Source organism: Haematobia irritans, chromosome 3 (assembly GCF_050003625.1).
Source record: "Haematobia irritans isolate KBUSLIRL chromosome 3, ASM5000362v1, whole genome shotgun sequence".
Taxonomy (NCBI): Eukaryota; Metazoa; Arthropoda; class Insecta; order Diptera; family Muscidae; genus Haematobia; species Haematobia irritans.
Window position 1 is genome coordinate 148,069,655 of NC_134399.1, and position 16,245 is coordinate 148,085,899.

The window sequence follows — 16,245 nt, forward strand, 5'->3', positions numbered from 1 at the left end:
ATTTAAATGTATGTATTTGGGACAAACCTTTATATATAGCCCCCAACACATTTGACGGATGTGATATGGTATCGAAAATTTAGGTCTACAAAGTGGTGCAGGGTATAATATAGTCGGCACCGCCCGACTTTAGACTTTCCTTACTTGTTTTAATTTGCATTGATTTCACATTAATTTTTCAGATGTAAACTATTTCAGCATTTTGGATTGCGTTTAAAAAATAAGAATTTATGTACTTTGAAAAAAAAAAAATAACTAAATATTTTAAAGATTTGGAAGCAAAAATTTTTTTCGCAAATTCCACATCTGCCTGGAAATTGATAAGTAAATTTTTCACTTTCCATTTTTTTATAAAACAAAAGGATTGACTTAGGAAGAACTTCCAAATTTTTTTGCAACTATTATTTTTGGTCTCAAGAACGAACCTATTTTAATTACTACGAGGGAGCCACCGTGGTGCAATGGTTAGCATGCCCGCCTTGCATACACAAGGTCGTGGGTTCGATTCCTGCTACGACCGAACACCAAAAAGTTTTTCAGCGGTGGATTATCCCACCTCAGTAATGCTGGTGACATTTCTGAGGGTTTCAAAGCTTCTCTAAGTGGTTTCACTGGAATGTGGAACGCCGTTCGGACTCGGCTATAAAAAGGAGGTCCCTTGTCATTGAGCTTAACATGGAATCGGGCAGCACTCAGTGATAAGAGAGAAGTTCACCACTGTGGTATCACAATGGACTGAATAGTCTAAGTGAGCCTGATACATCGGGCTGCCACATAACCTAACCTAACCTAATTACTACGAACATATCTAGTCGTAGTACCCAAGATACATATGGTTAACCGATATAAAAATGCAAACAACCCTGAATACTGAGTTAGTGTATAACAAATCAAATTCAAGGGATATTATTATCTATGAGCCACAGTGGTGCACTAACTAGCATGGCCACATTTCATACAAAGAGTCGTGAGTTCAGTAATGCTGGCAATGTTTCTAAGTGCTTCAAAGCATATCTAAGTAGTTTCACCGCATCTCTAAGAGGGATCCCTTGTCATTGAGCTAAACATAAAATCGCACAGCAATCATAATGCACTGAATAGTCTAAGTTAGCTGCTATACCTAACCTAAATTAACTATCAGACTTTGTTGCCTAATGGCAGCTTTATCTAGTGGACCTTGCAAATGATAACATTTCATAAAATACTCATGAAAATCTGTAAAGGTATATTCCCATTTTTTAAATTTTATAGTTAAAAAAAATAAATGTGGAAATAAAATCAAATTTTAGAATCAGTTTGATTTGTTCGTATTGCCTACCTCTGACTCGAATTATAGCATTCATGCGGCTGACAAATTCGTCACACAAAGTGGCTGTGCGTTATATTGGCACATTCCCGGCAAAGTGTCGACTTGAGATGATCGACATTTTAGTATTATTTAGTGCCTACGTATTCTCCAAAATGCTTAACCGCAAAAAGTCCAAAAGTATAAGTCTTAAAAAATAAATCAAAAGCCACATGTTCAGTCTATTGAAGAGAGATCTAGCGAAATTTCAAATAGAAATTGTTAAAAACCATATCCTATTTTTGAAAGCTTTTTTTGCTTTGTAGGCAATATACAAAAAATCAACAAATTTAAAGACGATTTCATTAATATTAAAGAATTTTTCAAAATTATTAAAGCCAAGTTGACCTTAATAAAACAACATTTTCTTTCCTGTGAAGACACCCATTTTTATGTCGAATAAGGACAAAATGACTTCATTGAAAGGATTATCTACTTTTGGACAAGGAAAAAACTTTCAATTGAAGAACTTCGTCTTCTATGATAAAAAAAATTCGCATTCGTATTTTAACCCTCTAATGCCCAAGTCCGCCTTTAGGGCAAAATAAAAAGAAAACTTATTTGAAACTATTCAAGAGGCTTTGCAACATATGCTGAATTTTACCGTATAAATTTTTCTTGCTTAGTTCTCTTGCTTTTGTGTCGTTAACATTGAAAATTTAATCAGCTGGCAAAATAATTGGGGCATTAGAGGGCTAAGGACACAAAATCGTTGACCTTACTACAATATTTTTTCAGTGCATCTCCTCTATTATATTTAATTTTTAACGTGAACAATTAGCACTTATATCGCTAAGTCACTAAGGGTAAAAAAAAACCTATGCTGTTGGTATGGGACGAACAGGCCCCACGACTGCAAAAATCAGTACTCAAATCAGACCTCCTTGGAAGGTCTGCCTAGCCACTTGTAGCTTTCCTGCCAAATATAAAAAAATTACACTATAACGCTTAAATTCCATTACAAATAACTTCATTTCTGAATACAATATTCTAAAATTCTTTTGTGATAATTTAAACAATCAAATGATCAGTCACTAGAAGAGTCTGCGACCTGTCAGACGAGCGAATGATACACTGAAAAAAAAGCATGCCCAGTTCCAAAGATTTCGTCTTTACTTTAAAAAATTTGGTATTGATTCCGAGCCAAAGAAGCGGAGAATACAAGTAAGGATACTTTTAAGACACAATTCTCTTTTAAATTTGGGTTTTGTGTACTTGCTTCTAGGAAGCAAATTTTAAATTTTCGCTTTCTCAGCTTTTTTTCTTCATATGATATCAAAGTCCTTTAAAAACGAGTTAATGACAACTTTATTTTCCAAATTAAGACTCGACTTCCAGTAGAAATTATGCTATGTTTCAAGTAAAGAACTTCTTTAAAATAAAGTTTTGAAAAACATGTCCTATATTTGAACGATTTTTTGCTTTGTAGTCAAATTGCAAAAAGACAACTAATTTAAAGAAAATTTCATTAATTTTAAAGAATTTATCTGAATTATTAAAGCCAAGTTGACCTTACCCCAAACAAATTTTCTTTCATGTTATAATACCCATTTTTAAGTCAAATCACGTTGAAAAGTTTATCGACTTTTGGAAAAGGAAAAAAACACTTTATATTAGAGAAATGTGTCTTCTATGCAAAGCAAAATTTGCACGACAATATTTTTTTCAGTGTAGAAAGCTGAAGTTAGATTAGGTTAAGTTTGGTGACAGCCCGATGGCTCACTTAAACTATTCAGTCCATTGTGATACCACATTGGTGAACTTCTCTCTTATCACTGAGCGCTGCCCGATTCCATGTTAAGCTCAATATCAAGGGACCTCCTTTTTATAGCCCAGTCGGAACGGAACTACTTAGAGAAGCTTTGAAACCCTCAGAGATGTCACCAGCATAAGCTGAGGTGGCATGATCCACCGCTGAAAAACTTTATGGTGTTCGGTCGAAGCAGGAATCGAACCCACTACCTTGTGTATGCAAGGCGGGCATGCTAACCATTGCACCACGGAGGCTCCCAACCTTGAAGTTAATTGCACTAGATATCAGCCTCTTTGTAGATTTTTTATGTGATACCATATACATGAGAATGTATGTGCATATGTTTATATTATTTTAAATATTCCATTCCATGAAAAAATATTGAAGACATTGACATTATTTGTTCTTAGAAAAAAATCTTTAAAGCACAAAAGACTTTCGTTTGGTTTCGTAGGAAAGTATTTTTTTTTTTGTATGTAGATATCTAGACTGAATTAAGATTCGCTTACTATTCCACAATATTTGGCTGAAACTGCTCTTTCTGGATGTTATAAAGCATATGAACATGGAAGTATTTATAATATCTTTTACATTTGTATATATAATTATTTTTTTTTTTTTTCTTTTTTATTTAATCGAATACTTTTAATAAGACTTAAAGAGAACCTTAGCAAAATAACTTCAATTGTTAGAAAATATTTAAAAAATCTGAAATTTTTGAATCAGATATTAACAAGCTATGAAAAGATCCAAATTAAAATGTAATTTAAAAGGATAAAAAATTATATGAAATGTAGTTGCGTACACAAAAAGAAAATTTCATTAAAACTCAGCCAACGAAAAATTTTCATTTATATAACGAAACATTTTCATTAATACAATGAAAATATTCCTTAAAAGGAAGAAACGTTACGTTGATTAACAGCAAATTCGTTATTATAACGAAAATTTTCGTTGTATTACGGATTTGTTTTATTGGCTGACTTTTAACGACACATTTCGTTAATATAACGAAACTTTTTCTATTAGTGTAGAAAAATATTTATTAAACTCAATGGTTACAAAATGAATCTAGCATTTATATATAAGAAAAGATGGCTATTGTTCAAAACTATAAACACTCTATGATAGTTAATTATTGGATCAAATGTAAAAAAAAAACTATCGTTCTATCTATATACAATATTTACAGTCAGATATTTTCGAAACCAACAGCTATTAAAAAACCATTTTATATTTGCACAATGGTAGAATAATGACCACAGACAATGAAATCTTATAACAAGGACATGTCATTTTAACATTTTCACTATGAATAGAAAACAAACAACATAATGACATCATATCACTTTAACATCACAACATCAACAGCAACAACAACATATTTTAGACCTATTTTTACATCGAAAAAGACTCATCTTAAAAAATAAAACTTACAAAAAGGACCCTTAAAAAACATACATCATCTCACCACAAATAAATTAACAAAACAGCAACTTAAATAAGACCAACGTAAAAAAAAGCGAAATATTTCATATCCATTCTATCGTCTCTTTATCACAACATACATCGAAAGTTGTCATGAAATCAACATCCATACATTTGCTACATAATTACAAATTAAAAAAAAAAAAGAATTATAAGAAATAAATAAAGTAATAAGCCAAAAAGCAAGCTCTGCTACAATTAAAACCGCTTTGAGAATTTTTTTAAACACTCGTTTGGGAATGATATTTAAAAATAAACCAACCAAAAAACAAAAAAATCAAGCTCGTTTCACGCGTTCAAAAAGTTAATGGATTTTCTTTATACATACTTATATATTTTCTTCTATATAGATATATATGAATATAAACACTCCACAACAAAAACATATTAACAAATACACACTTTATGTAATTATAATGCCAACCAACTAAGCAATATAAAGACTTAGTGAACTTGTCTACACTTTTACACTTAGATGAAACTGCTACACTCAAAGAAAAACCAAGCAAACACCCAGGATACTTACTTAAGCCACAAGAATACACTTTCACTGCAACCACTTGAAACTATATCTCACAACCACTAGAAAACATTACCACCACAAACTATGCAAGACAAACACTAACAAACACACACTCTTCAAAGAAAATTCACAAGGAAATGTAGTCGTCAGCCAGCAACAAACAGAAATGAAAGCAAAACCAAATAACAAAAAAAGTTTATGAAACACGTTTCTATCTACTTTAATTTCTTTCGTTCTTTTGTTGATTTGTTCTCTCACCTGCTACTAATACCAATACTACTACTACTACCACCACATTTATTTAAAACCAAAGATCGTAAAAGCAACTAAATTACACCCACAGCAAAAAAAAGAAGAGAAAACGTAAAAACTTTTGCTAAAATTACTCGCAATATACTCGTTAATTATACCAATGAGAAAAACCCTTAAATCCAAGAAACCAAATGTTTTTAGTTAAATTAATAAAAATGGTTTTTGCAATTTATTTTTTATTTTTATGATTTTTAATTCATCACATCACACTTATAGAAAAATCAGATTAAAAAAAAAAAAAAATTCACAAATTCCAAGTTAAAACACAATTCTCTTCTACCTCATGGTGAATAGCTAACCACTTCACTATCACCGCCACCAATCAATTTCAATTCCTTTAAACATAAATCATATTTTTCACCACCCACTCTCTCTTTGTCTTAAATAAAATTAATAACTAAATCCGAAATGAAAATGAAACTCTTTAAAAAATCGTATGTGTATCACATTTAAATCAGAAAACCTAAAACAAACAATCAAATAACAAACTTGATAACATCAAAATGTGTGTGTAATGCTTTTGATTATTCCCTTATATAAAATTTTTTCAACAAAAAAAATCCTCTACTACTATGTGTGTGTGTCTTTTTTCTATTAATGTATTCTTAAGTATTTTTCAAACCTAAAACAATTTTCCAAAATTATATTACTAGTATGTAATTTTTTTTATAAATCAATACTAAACCAAAATAAACAATTTCCTTAAAATGTATGTAAGTGTATTTCAAATTGTTCCAAAATTTTTATGCTTTGAATGTATGTTCTCCAATGTATCAAGAAAAACTAAATTTGATTTAATTTTTTAAAGATATTTATATGAATTTAATAAAAAAAAGCTAAATCAAAAAATTTTATTTAAATCCCACTAAAAATAAATAATATAAAACAAATAGTGAAAGAGAGTTGGACTAGTTCAAACGAAACAAAAATCAAAAAGCAGAAAAATAACCTTAATATATATTATTACTTTAAACTTAAACATTATTCTATATATTTTGTACTCTCGAAGAGTTTCCACATTTATATCTACTTCTGGTTGTCTTATTTTCGCGTAGACTGAAAAGAAACTTACCCAACAGCAAATATTTTTCTCTACTGTAACGATTTTGATATTGGCTCTTTGTGTCCTTGATGCTATTTCTATGTAATCATTTTATGCTTAACCATTACTTTACTTGAAAAACATTTTCAGATTTACTATAGTCAGGTTGACTTGAATTTTTTCTTCATTCCAAGTATGTCTCAAAAATTTTATGAACTAAATGGCAGTAAAATTTCAATGAAATTAGTTCAATTCTAACTAAAACAGAAGAAGTTTTTCGTACACTTCTCAAAAATAGTAAGAATGAACTACAGAGTGGTTAAAATGGGAATGATCTGGCGCCTAAGATTTTTTCTTTATTTTTTGGTTAATTTTTTTCTTTTCAAAAAAGATTCATTTCGTAAATGATCTGGCGCCTAAGATTTTTTTTTATTTTTTGGTTCATTTTTTTCTTTTCGAAAAAGATTCATTTCGTAAATGGTAATTAAAAATCCGAATATGTCGGAAAATTTTCGTTAATTTAATTGACCTCAAAATTTGGAATTCAATTTAGTTCAATTTTGGCACGAGATAGTTCATTATTCCCATAATGTAGTTTACTTTTTTTCTGTGTATTCTTGATCAGGGAGAAATTCTAAGAGGATATAACCATGACCGGCTGTCTGTCTGTTGAAATCACGCTATAGTTTTTATACCCTAAACATAGTGGTCAAGGTAAAATAAGTTTGATTTTAGACCCCATAAAATCCTGAGTCGATCTAGAGCTTGGTGTCCGTGCGTCCGTCTATCCATGTATTTGTTGTTCACAGGATTCCGGTCGCAATTATTAACCGATTTCGATGAAATTTGGTGCAAGGTGGTTTTTGGGCACAAGGACGGTATTGAATTTGGAAGAAATCGGATCAAATTTAGATATAGCTCCCATATATATGTATCGCCCGATTTCGATAAATGAAGTCAGATTGTGCTCATTTACTAACCGATCGGCATCAAATTTGCCACAAAGTAATTGGGTCACATTGCACTTTTTTACTAACCGAACGTCTTCAAATTTGGCACAAAGTAATCTCTTTCATCACCCTTCAAGTCTATAAAATTTCATCGAAATCGGATCAGATTTAGATATAGCTCCAATATATATGTATCGCCCGATTTTGTCAAATTTAACCTTAAAACCCTTATTTATCAACCGATCGTACTCAAAGTTGACTAAATATAATCTTCTACAGCACTAACTCTATGTGCAAAATTTCATTGAAATCGGTTCAGATTTAGATATAGTTCCCATATATATGTATTTGTCCCTAATAACCTTAATTTTGACCATAGAGGGTTCATTTATTAAATGATTGTACTCAAATTTCTTAACCTTCTGTGGTATCAATCATACCTGAAAAATATTATACAAATTGGTTCAGATTTAGATATAGCTCCGATATATATGCATCGCTCGATATTCGCAAATTTGGCCAAAATACTCTCATTTATAAACCAATGTTACTCAAATTTCAAATTTTGATGTACTTGCCGATCGTACTTTTAGACTTACATGTAGCTCTTAAATAATAATAGTGCCCGATTTTTACAAATTTGGATTTTTTACCTACAACTAATTGAGCGATTTCCTCTTTTTTAATAATGGACTCAATATTAGTTATATACTAACTCTGTAGGTGTAAAATCAACTACAGGTAGAACTATATATAATATCAGATTGTGCCAAAACTCCCATAAAAATGTAGCCCTTAATGTTCTTAAATATGGAATGCGGTTTATCGCTCGAACCAATACCAATGTTATCCCACAAAGGCTTATGTTTACTAATTCAGTAGGGTGGTTTAGGGTATGATATCGTCGGCCCGCCCGACTTTCTACTTTACTCACTTGTTAGTAATGAAGTTATCGTGCTGAAGTTTTGCCTATACTCGAAGATGGGCTATATGGGTCCAGATTTTGAAATAGCCCCCATACTAACCCACCAGCCCTTTTGGGGTCTTGAGCATATAGACATCACACTTTTTATGCGTTTTGCTTGAATTTTAAAATCTAGAGACATTTTGGGTGCATAAATAAATTTCCGAGTATAGTGTGATTTGCTCCACATTTTGTTATAGCCCCCATATAACCCGATCTCCTGATTTGACTTCTTTGTCTTCTAGACACCGCAATTTTTATCCGATTTCCCTAAAATTCAATATCTGAAGTTATTTTGGGTCCACATATAAGTACACCATATATGGTGTATATCGGTCTACGTTTTGATATCGACCCCATATAGCCTGATCTCCCACTTTGACTTCTTGGGCTTTAGACACCGGAATTTTTTACAGATTTGTCTAAAATTCAAGATCTGAGGATATATTGGGTCCACACATAAGTACGCCGAATAGGGTGTGTATTGGTCTATGTTTCGGTATATCCCCCATATAGCCCGATCTCCTGTTTTGATTTCTTGGCCTTCTAGAAACGGCAATTTTTATCCGATGTACCAGAAATTGTTAACCTAGAGGTATTTTAGGCCCACACATAAGTGTGCCGAATATGGTGTGTATCGCTCCATGGTTGGTATAGCCCCCATATAGACCAATCTTCTGATTTGACTTGTGGGCCTTCTAGCCACCGCAATTTTTATCCGATTTACCTGAAATTCAAAATTTAGAGATATTTTGGGTCCGTAAATAAGTATGACGAATATTGCACCACGGTGGCTATATCGTCTTAAAATTATCCCTTAATCATGCGTTGACATACAGTCAACTACAGTGACTTGTAAGGGCATAGGGTCGTTTTTTGACATAGGGTCGTTTTTTGGAACAAAGGCAATCGCTATTGATTTCAGACCGATCTGGTCATAATAGGCGTGTTTGTCAACCGATTTTCTTCAAATTCCGTACATCCGAATATTTTATGAGTCTCGAAAAACTTGCATATCAGCAATATCAGCCAAATCGGTTCAGATTTAGATATAGCTCCCATATATATCTTTCGTCCGATTTAGACACATATGGCAACAGAGGCCAAAGTTTAATACCGATTTTCGTGAAATTTTGCACAGAGAGTAGAATTGACATTCTACCAGTGCTTGGTTAATTTGATTGAAACCGGTTCAGATTTAGATATAACTCCCATATATATCGTTCGTCCGATTTGCACTTATATGGCCTCAAAAGCCAGAGTTTTGTCCTGACTTGCTTCAAATTTTGCACATAGAGTACGTTTAATAGTATCGGTAAGTGTGCCAAAATTGGTTGAAATCGGTTCAGATTTCTATATAGCTCCCATATATATCTTTCGTCCGATTTGCACTTATATGGCCTCAAAAGTCAGAGTTTTTCCCTGACTTGCTTCAAATTTTGCACGAGAGGTACTTTTAACGGTGTCCGATTTGTACTTATATGGACTCAAAAGCCAAAGTTTTGCCGTGATTTGCTTCAAATTTTGCGCATGGAGTACGTTTAATAGTATCGGTAAGTGTGCCATATTTGGTTGAAATCAGTTCAGATTTAGATATAGCTCCCATATATATCTTTCGCCCGATTTATACTCATATGACCACGGGGTCCAAAGTTATACACCCATTCACCGGAAATTTTGCAGAGATTGCAGAATTATTATTCTAACTATGCATGTCAAATATAGTCAAAATCGGTACAGATTATATATAGCTCCCATATATACGTACACCAGAGTTGGGGAAATATGGTAGACTGCTTCATATTTTAGACCCATTTTCAATGGGATTTTCCTCCAATTAACTGTATAGTTTCCATAGAAAATAGATTTAAAATGATATTTAAGTGTGTCAAGTTTGATCTAATTTGGTTCAGATTTAGATAAAGCTCTCATATATTCGTTTTTCCGGTTTATACAAATATGGCCAAAATTGCCACACTTTATACAAAATTCTGTGATGATTTCCCTATATCTTAGTCATATCCTACACACTGTAATGCCAGAATTTCCACAGAACGGTTGAGTTTTAAATAAGGCTCCAAGTGGCCCGACTTGACCAAATAATATATCACAACCCACACTTGACCACATATCTTGGCGAGATCTAACCAATATGCTTGTAAACTCGCCACTGATGAGTAGCAAAAATTGTAAATATTACTAAAATTGTCCTATATCTCGAATACATATGTATCGCCTGAAAAATCATAAATGCTCTTTTGTACAATTGCATTAAAATTTCTCTCGCTTCATATTTCCCATATTTGTTTACTAACATTGTGTTTCATCCCAGGGCGTTAGCCGAATTAAATTTTAATTCAAGAGTTTTTGTAGAAGTACAGAAAATTGTCTCCATTAAAAGTATTTGTATCTGGAAATGCAAACCTTTATATAGCTCCCAGCAAATTTGAAGTAGTTGAGATGGTAACGCAAATGTTCGTCTACATAGTGGTGAAGGGTATAATATAGTCGGCTCCGCCCGACTTTAGACTTTACTTACTTGTTTTTATATATTTTTAACTAGCTTAAAAAATGATGTGTTTTTTAAATGTTGGTTTTAGGACTGTGGATTCAGACTCTGATTCCACGGGCCTGGCAACAACCAAGAGGACTCTTAATGAGAACGCATTCTTCCTTAGAGTTTTTTCATCCAAAAACTTTTGGATCAAAAACCGGTTCAAGGTATTTGGCGAAAGAGACCACAACTTTCGTAATATGTTAACATACAACTAGCATTAAACCACTCACAAATGTAATTTATTGCTCAGTTCAGCAGCTAAAGTAAGAGGTTATCGAAGTAGGCTTGAATCTTTGAATTTGTTAAAATTATAAACTTTGTTATTTGAATTCGTTTCAATAAGAATACAATACAATAACATGAACGGTCCAACTCTCTTAAACTCTCAAATCAGTATGAAGTATAAGCTATCTTTTAGATATAAAGCTAGTTTAACTTCTATTTAACAAACCCCTCTAAACCAAATGCAATATCGTATTTTAGTTATGATTCTCTTTCTTTCTTTTTATCGAAAACTCATTTAGAATTCATATACCATGTCACACATTTAGTATCAAATAAGTCGACTCATTATCTCAACATTTCAATAAAAAGAAAACAATCTCACAATGACAACATTAAATCAAAAAAGAAACATAAATGATCACAATTTCACTTTTAACAATAGTAGATGAAAATCTCACAAATCACAATTCACTTGTAAGCCTACTTTCAATTGTCTTTTAAATAAATAAAAGAAACACTACCAATCACAGTCACTGCCACTGCCACGACCATATCACATTACCTTAAATGAAGTGATTTCTTTCACCTCACCTTTTAAAAAATGAAACAAATTGATGATAAAACAATTGAGAATAGAATTCACCATATTTTTGGAAAATATCACAATGTTTATCACAAATTGTTTTCAGTGACATATCACATCACTACTTCTATTTACCACAATTGTCACCACCACAACCACCAACCGCCACAATCACAATTTGCTGGAAATTAGTTCTCTCTCTCTCTTTTTATAACTCTCACCCAAAACAAATGCTAAATACTAATCTGTGAATAGAATTTGTCAAAATTTTAGTTCTCAAAATCACTACTTATCACTCTCTTTCAATTTCACCACAAATGATCTCACTTCACTGCTAATACCACCACCACTTGTCAAAATGATGAAATCAATGAAAAAAAAGTTGAAATTGAACCAAAAACTCTGCTCACTTTCGAATTTGTTTAAATCATTTACCTAGACAATCGAAAATCAATTCTCCACTTCACTTCAAGTATTCAAGATTCACCACAAATATATTTCCACCACAATACAAATTACAAACATCACCTCCACCGATGCTAAATTCTATTTAATTTTTGGAATTTTCACCCACCACAGTTAAAAAAAAAAAACCAACAGCAATTAATTGAATTGATTTTCTTTCACTTTAATTAGATGAATATTTAAAACCAAAAAAAAAACTTTTTAAAAACAAAAACTCTAAATAAACAAATCTAAACCTAATATTATCGAAATTTCATTAAAAATAAACAAAAACATTTCTCTATATTTCGTATATCGTATCGCAATTTCATATCGTTTCAAAATATGAAATCAATTGATCGATCGAATCAAATTAAATCAAAAACAAATCTATAAAATATCGATTCCAGTGGTCATCGTTATTCAGCCAAATCAAACAATAAGAGATCGTTAACATTTATTTGAAAGTCATTAAAACAAGTGACATTTTTTCTCTCGAACATTTCACTTTTCTTGTAGAAAATTCATAAATTTTTTTCTCTAAACATAAAAGAAACATTTTAGAGAAGGGGCAAAAACTAAAGAAATTTCCAAATTGGAGGTAATTGAAAATTTACCAATATATACCCCTCTAGAAAAAAATGTTTCATTTATTATCATTAACATAACAAAAGTCGAAAATACTTTCAAACTAAAAAATGTTTACAGATATAATTTAACATAATGTCAAAAAAAAACAACAAATTTGCATTCCTATCAAAAATTATTTATTCTTCCCCCCACCAACCATCCTTTTAGGTTAAGTATTATCTCTATAATTATATATTTACATAAACCAGGAAACCATGTTTTCCACCCATAGTTTATTTTCTCAATTTATTAATTAAAAAAATCTAACAGAAAAAAACTTTTTTTTTTAAACATACAAAAGAGAATAACTTACATACATACATATCTAAATTAATATCTGTTTTTGGTTATAAAGCAATTAACTTTATGCAGAAAAAGTTTTTACTACACTTTTACTATGTTTTAAAAATATATTTATTTCCATTGTAATTGTTCGTATGATAAGCCAAAATTGTATATGACTTGGAATAAAATTAATATGACAAAAAAATATGAAAATATAATTAAACAAATAAGTTTACAATGATCAACTGATAAATAACAATATAAACAAAAATAATTGGGAAACACACAAGTCAGATAAATTGCGCTTAATCCAGGTTAATTAGGATTTTATTAAAATATACAGCAAAGCTTTAGAACCAATATGTTGGAGCTCCTATGAAATAATACATTGTATAACTACAATTACCGTATATCTACTCTCAAAACAAGTTACTTGGATCCAACGAATATAATGGTAATAAAAACGAAGCGGATTCTTCATAATAGACATTTTTTGGGAAGCTACATAGCAATAATTCCATCCCAGCAAAAAAAGGAATCTCCAAAAAAGTAATGAAAATGTTCTTTTTGGATCCGGAAGTTGTGCAAAATTGACGCAGAAGCGATTAATTTAGCATGGGCTTGTCATAGGACGGAAGCCGTTACAATGAATTTGCATCACTTCTTTAGCTGTGATCCGAATTCAATGTTTTGGATGTAAATTAAAAAAATTCTGTAATATTTTGTCAAATAAATAATTTTTATAATTTTTAATGGATTCTAACGCTTGTCGGAAACATTTGTCTTCAAATATTTTCAAAATATTTTTTCAGATTGAATTTAGCATTTTTTCGACAAAATTTAAATGATTTGTACCATTTTATAAATTCTTCAACTGTTTTTAACCAATTTTAAAAAGTTAAAATTACCCATTAAAAATATGAAAAAAGCATGTTATAAAAAATTTAATGAAAAGAACTTCTTGTGTAGTTAAAATAAAGAACATCATTGGGAGTACATCTTCTGGAAGTGCTTTTAAAGTTGTGCCTTTGGAAGAACTTCCATTTTTTTTTTTGCTGGGATGTCAACGTTGTAGTTGTTCGAGAAATTATGATCTCAAACAACAGCAATTTTACACTAACAGGTTGGCTGATAAGTCCCCGGTCTAACAAAGAAAAACACATTTTTTTCTTCAAAATTCGTTTTTATTATTCAACATAGTTAACTTCAAGAGCGATACAACGATTATAACGACCTTCCAATTTTTTTCATACCATTTTGGTAGTACTCCTTCGGTTTTGCCTCAATATAGCCCTCAATTTCGGCGATCACCTCTTCATTGCAGCCAAATTTTTTCCCTGCAAGCATCCTTTTGAGGTCTGAGGACAAGAAAAAGTCGCTGTGGGCCAGATCTGGAGAATACGGTGGGTGGGGAAGCAAATGGAAGCTCCATTCATGAATTTTTGCCATCGTTCTCTTGTCTTGGTGGAACAACACTTTTTTATTTTTCATGTGGGGCCGTTTTGCCGCGATTTCGACCTTCAAACGCTCCAATAATGCCATATAATAGTCACTGTTGATGGTTTTTCCCCTCTCAAGATAATCGATAAAAATTATTCCATGCGCATCCCAAAAAACAGAGGCCATTATGTTACTTTGCCAGCGGACTTTTGAGTCTTTCCACGCTTCGGAGACGGTTCACCGGTCGCTGTCCACTCAGCCGACTGTCGATTGGACTCAGGAGTTGAGCCATTTTTCATCCATTGTCACATATCGACAGAAAAACTCGGGTGTATTACGAGTTAACAGCTGCAAACACCGCTCAGAATCATCAATACGTTGTTGTTTTTGGTCAAATGAGAGCTCGCGCGGCACCCATTTTGCACAGAGCTTCTGCATATCCAAATATTGATGAATGATATGACCAACACGTTTCTTTGATATCTTTAAGGCCTCTGCTATCTCGAACAACTTCATTTTACGGTCATTCAAAATCATTTTGTGGATTTTTTCATGTTTTCGTCGGTAATCACCTCTTTCGGGCGTCCATTGCGTATTTTATCAAAACACGAAATTCCTTTTTTTCCATTTTTTCACAACAACAAAAGTTGCTTCACAAAAGACGCTCTATCTCACAAACTAATTAACTTACAGACGTCAAATTTTGACACGAATCATTTGAAGGTTGGTACTATATAAAAATAATATGCATTTAATACTAGCGACGCCATCTATGCGTCAGACCGTGGACTGATCAGCCAACCTGTTATTTGGTGATAGGCACTATGGAAATAGGGCAACTGACCCATCAACCAAATTAAGAAACTCCACAGAAAAAAACATTTATGTGATATTAAATATTACGCAACCTAAATTTTAGGAAGGAAAAATTTCTTTAAAATAATGAAATAAAGTTTGTAATCTTTGCTTCAAACATTTTTCTCATTAAATTTAGCACACAGATTTTGTAAATTGGCGTCCCTACGTTAAAGTCGCAGTCTTTGAACTAAGGCTAATTTTCCTTAAAGTAAAGAAACACATTTTTGATTTAAAGAAATTTTCTTTAAATCGACTGAAATATTTAAACTTTATTTAAGAAGAAAACAACGCTTCAAATATAGGCTAAGACTTATTTTGAGGTTTTTGCGTCTTTGAGGTTTTTGCGTCTTAAGAAACCCTTTTTATACTTTGAACTATCCGTTATAATTTAGATTTTTAAACTGAGATTTGTTTGTACGTGAGAACCTTTATTAATAAACCTCGAAAAAAATGAATATTTGATAAATGAGATCTGTATCCTAATTTTAATTTTATTGGTCCTAAGGCCAGATAGGCCGCTAAAAATTTCTTTATTTTAAAGAAGCCGCATCTTTGGCTCGGAATCAATACCAAAATCCTTAAGGTCAAGGTCAAAATATTTGGGTCCAAGTAAACTTTTTTGAATGTATATCCCGTATATATCGGTGGGGATATATCGTATATATCGCCACTGACAATTTGTTAAAAACATTCGAAAAATCGAAGTTGACCTTTTGTAATCTTCAATGTATTAAATATATATCACACCCATACGAATAAAATAAATTTGTAAAATTGTAGATAAGACGGTTTTTAAAAATTTTCAAAAAGCTCAATTGCAACATTTCAAAAAGACGAAAGGTCGAA

At 31.8% G+C, this 16,245-nt stretch overlaps 1 protein-coding gene across 1 annotated transcript in view; it reads left to right on the plus strand.

Moving 5' to 3' along the window:
- The window catches only part of shakB (Innexin family member shaking B), a 340,164-nt gene that overhangs the window by 227,364 nt on the left and 96,555 nt on the right, over positions 1-16,245 (plus strand). The gene's annotated exons all lie outside the window — the stretch shown is intronic.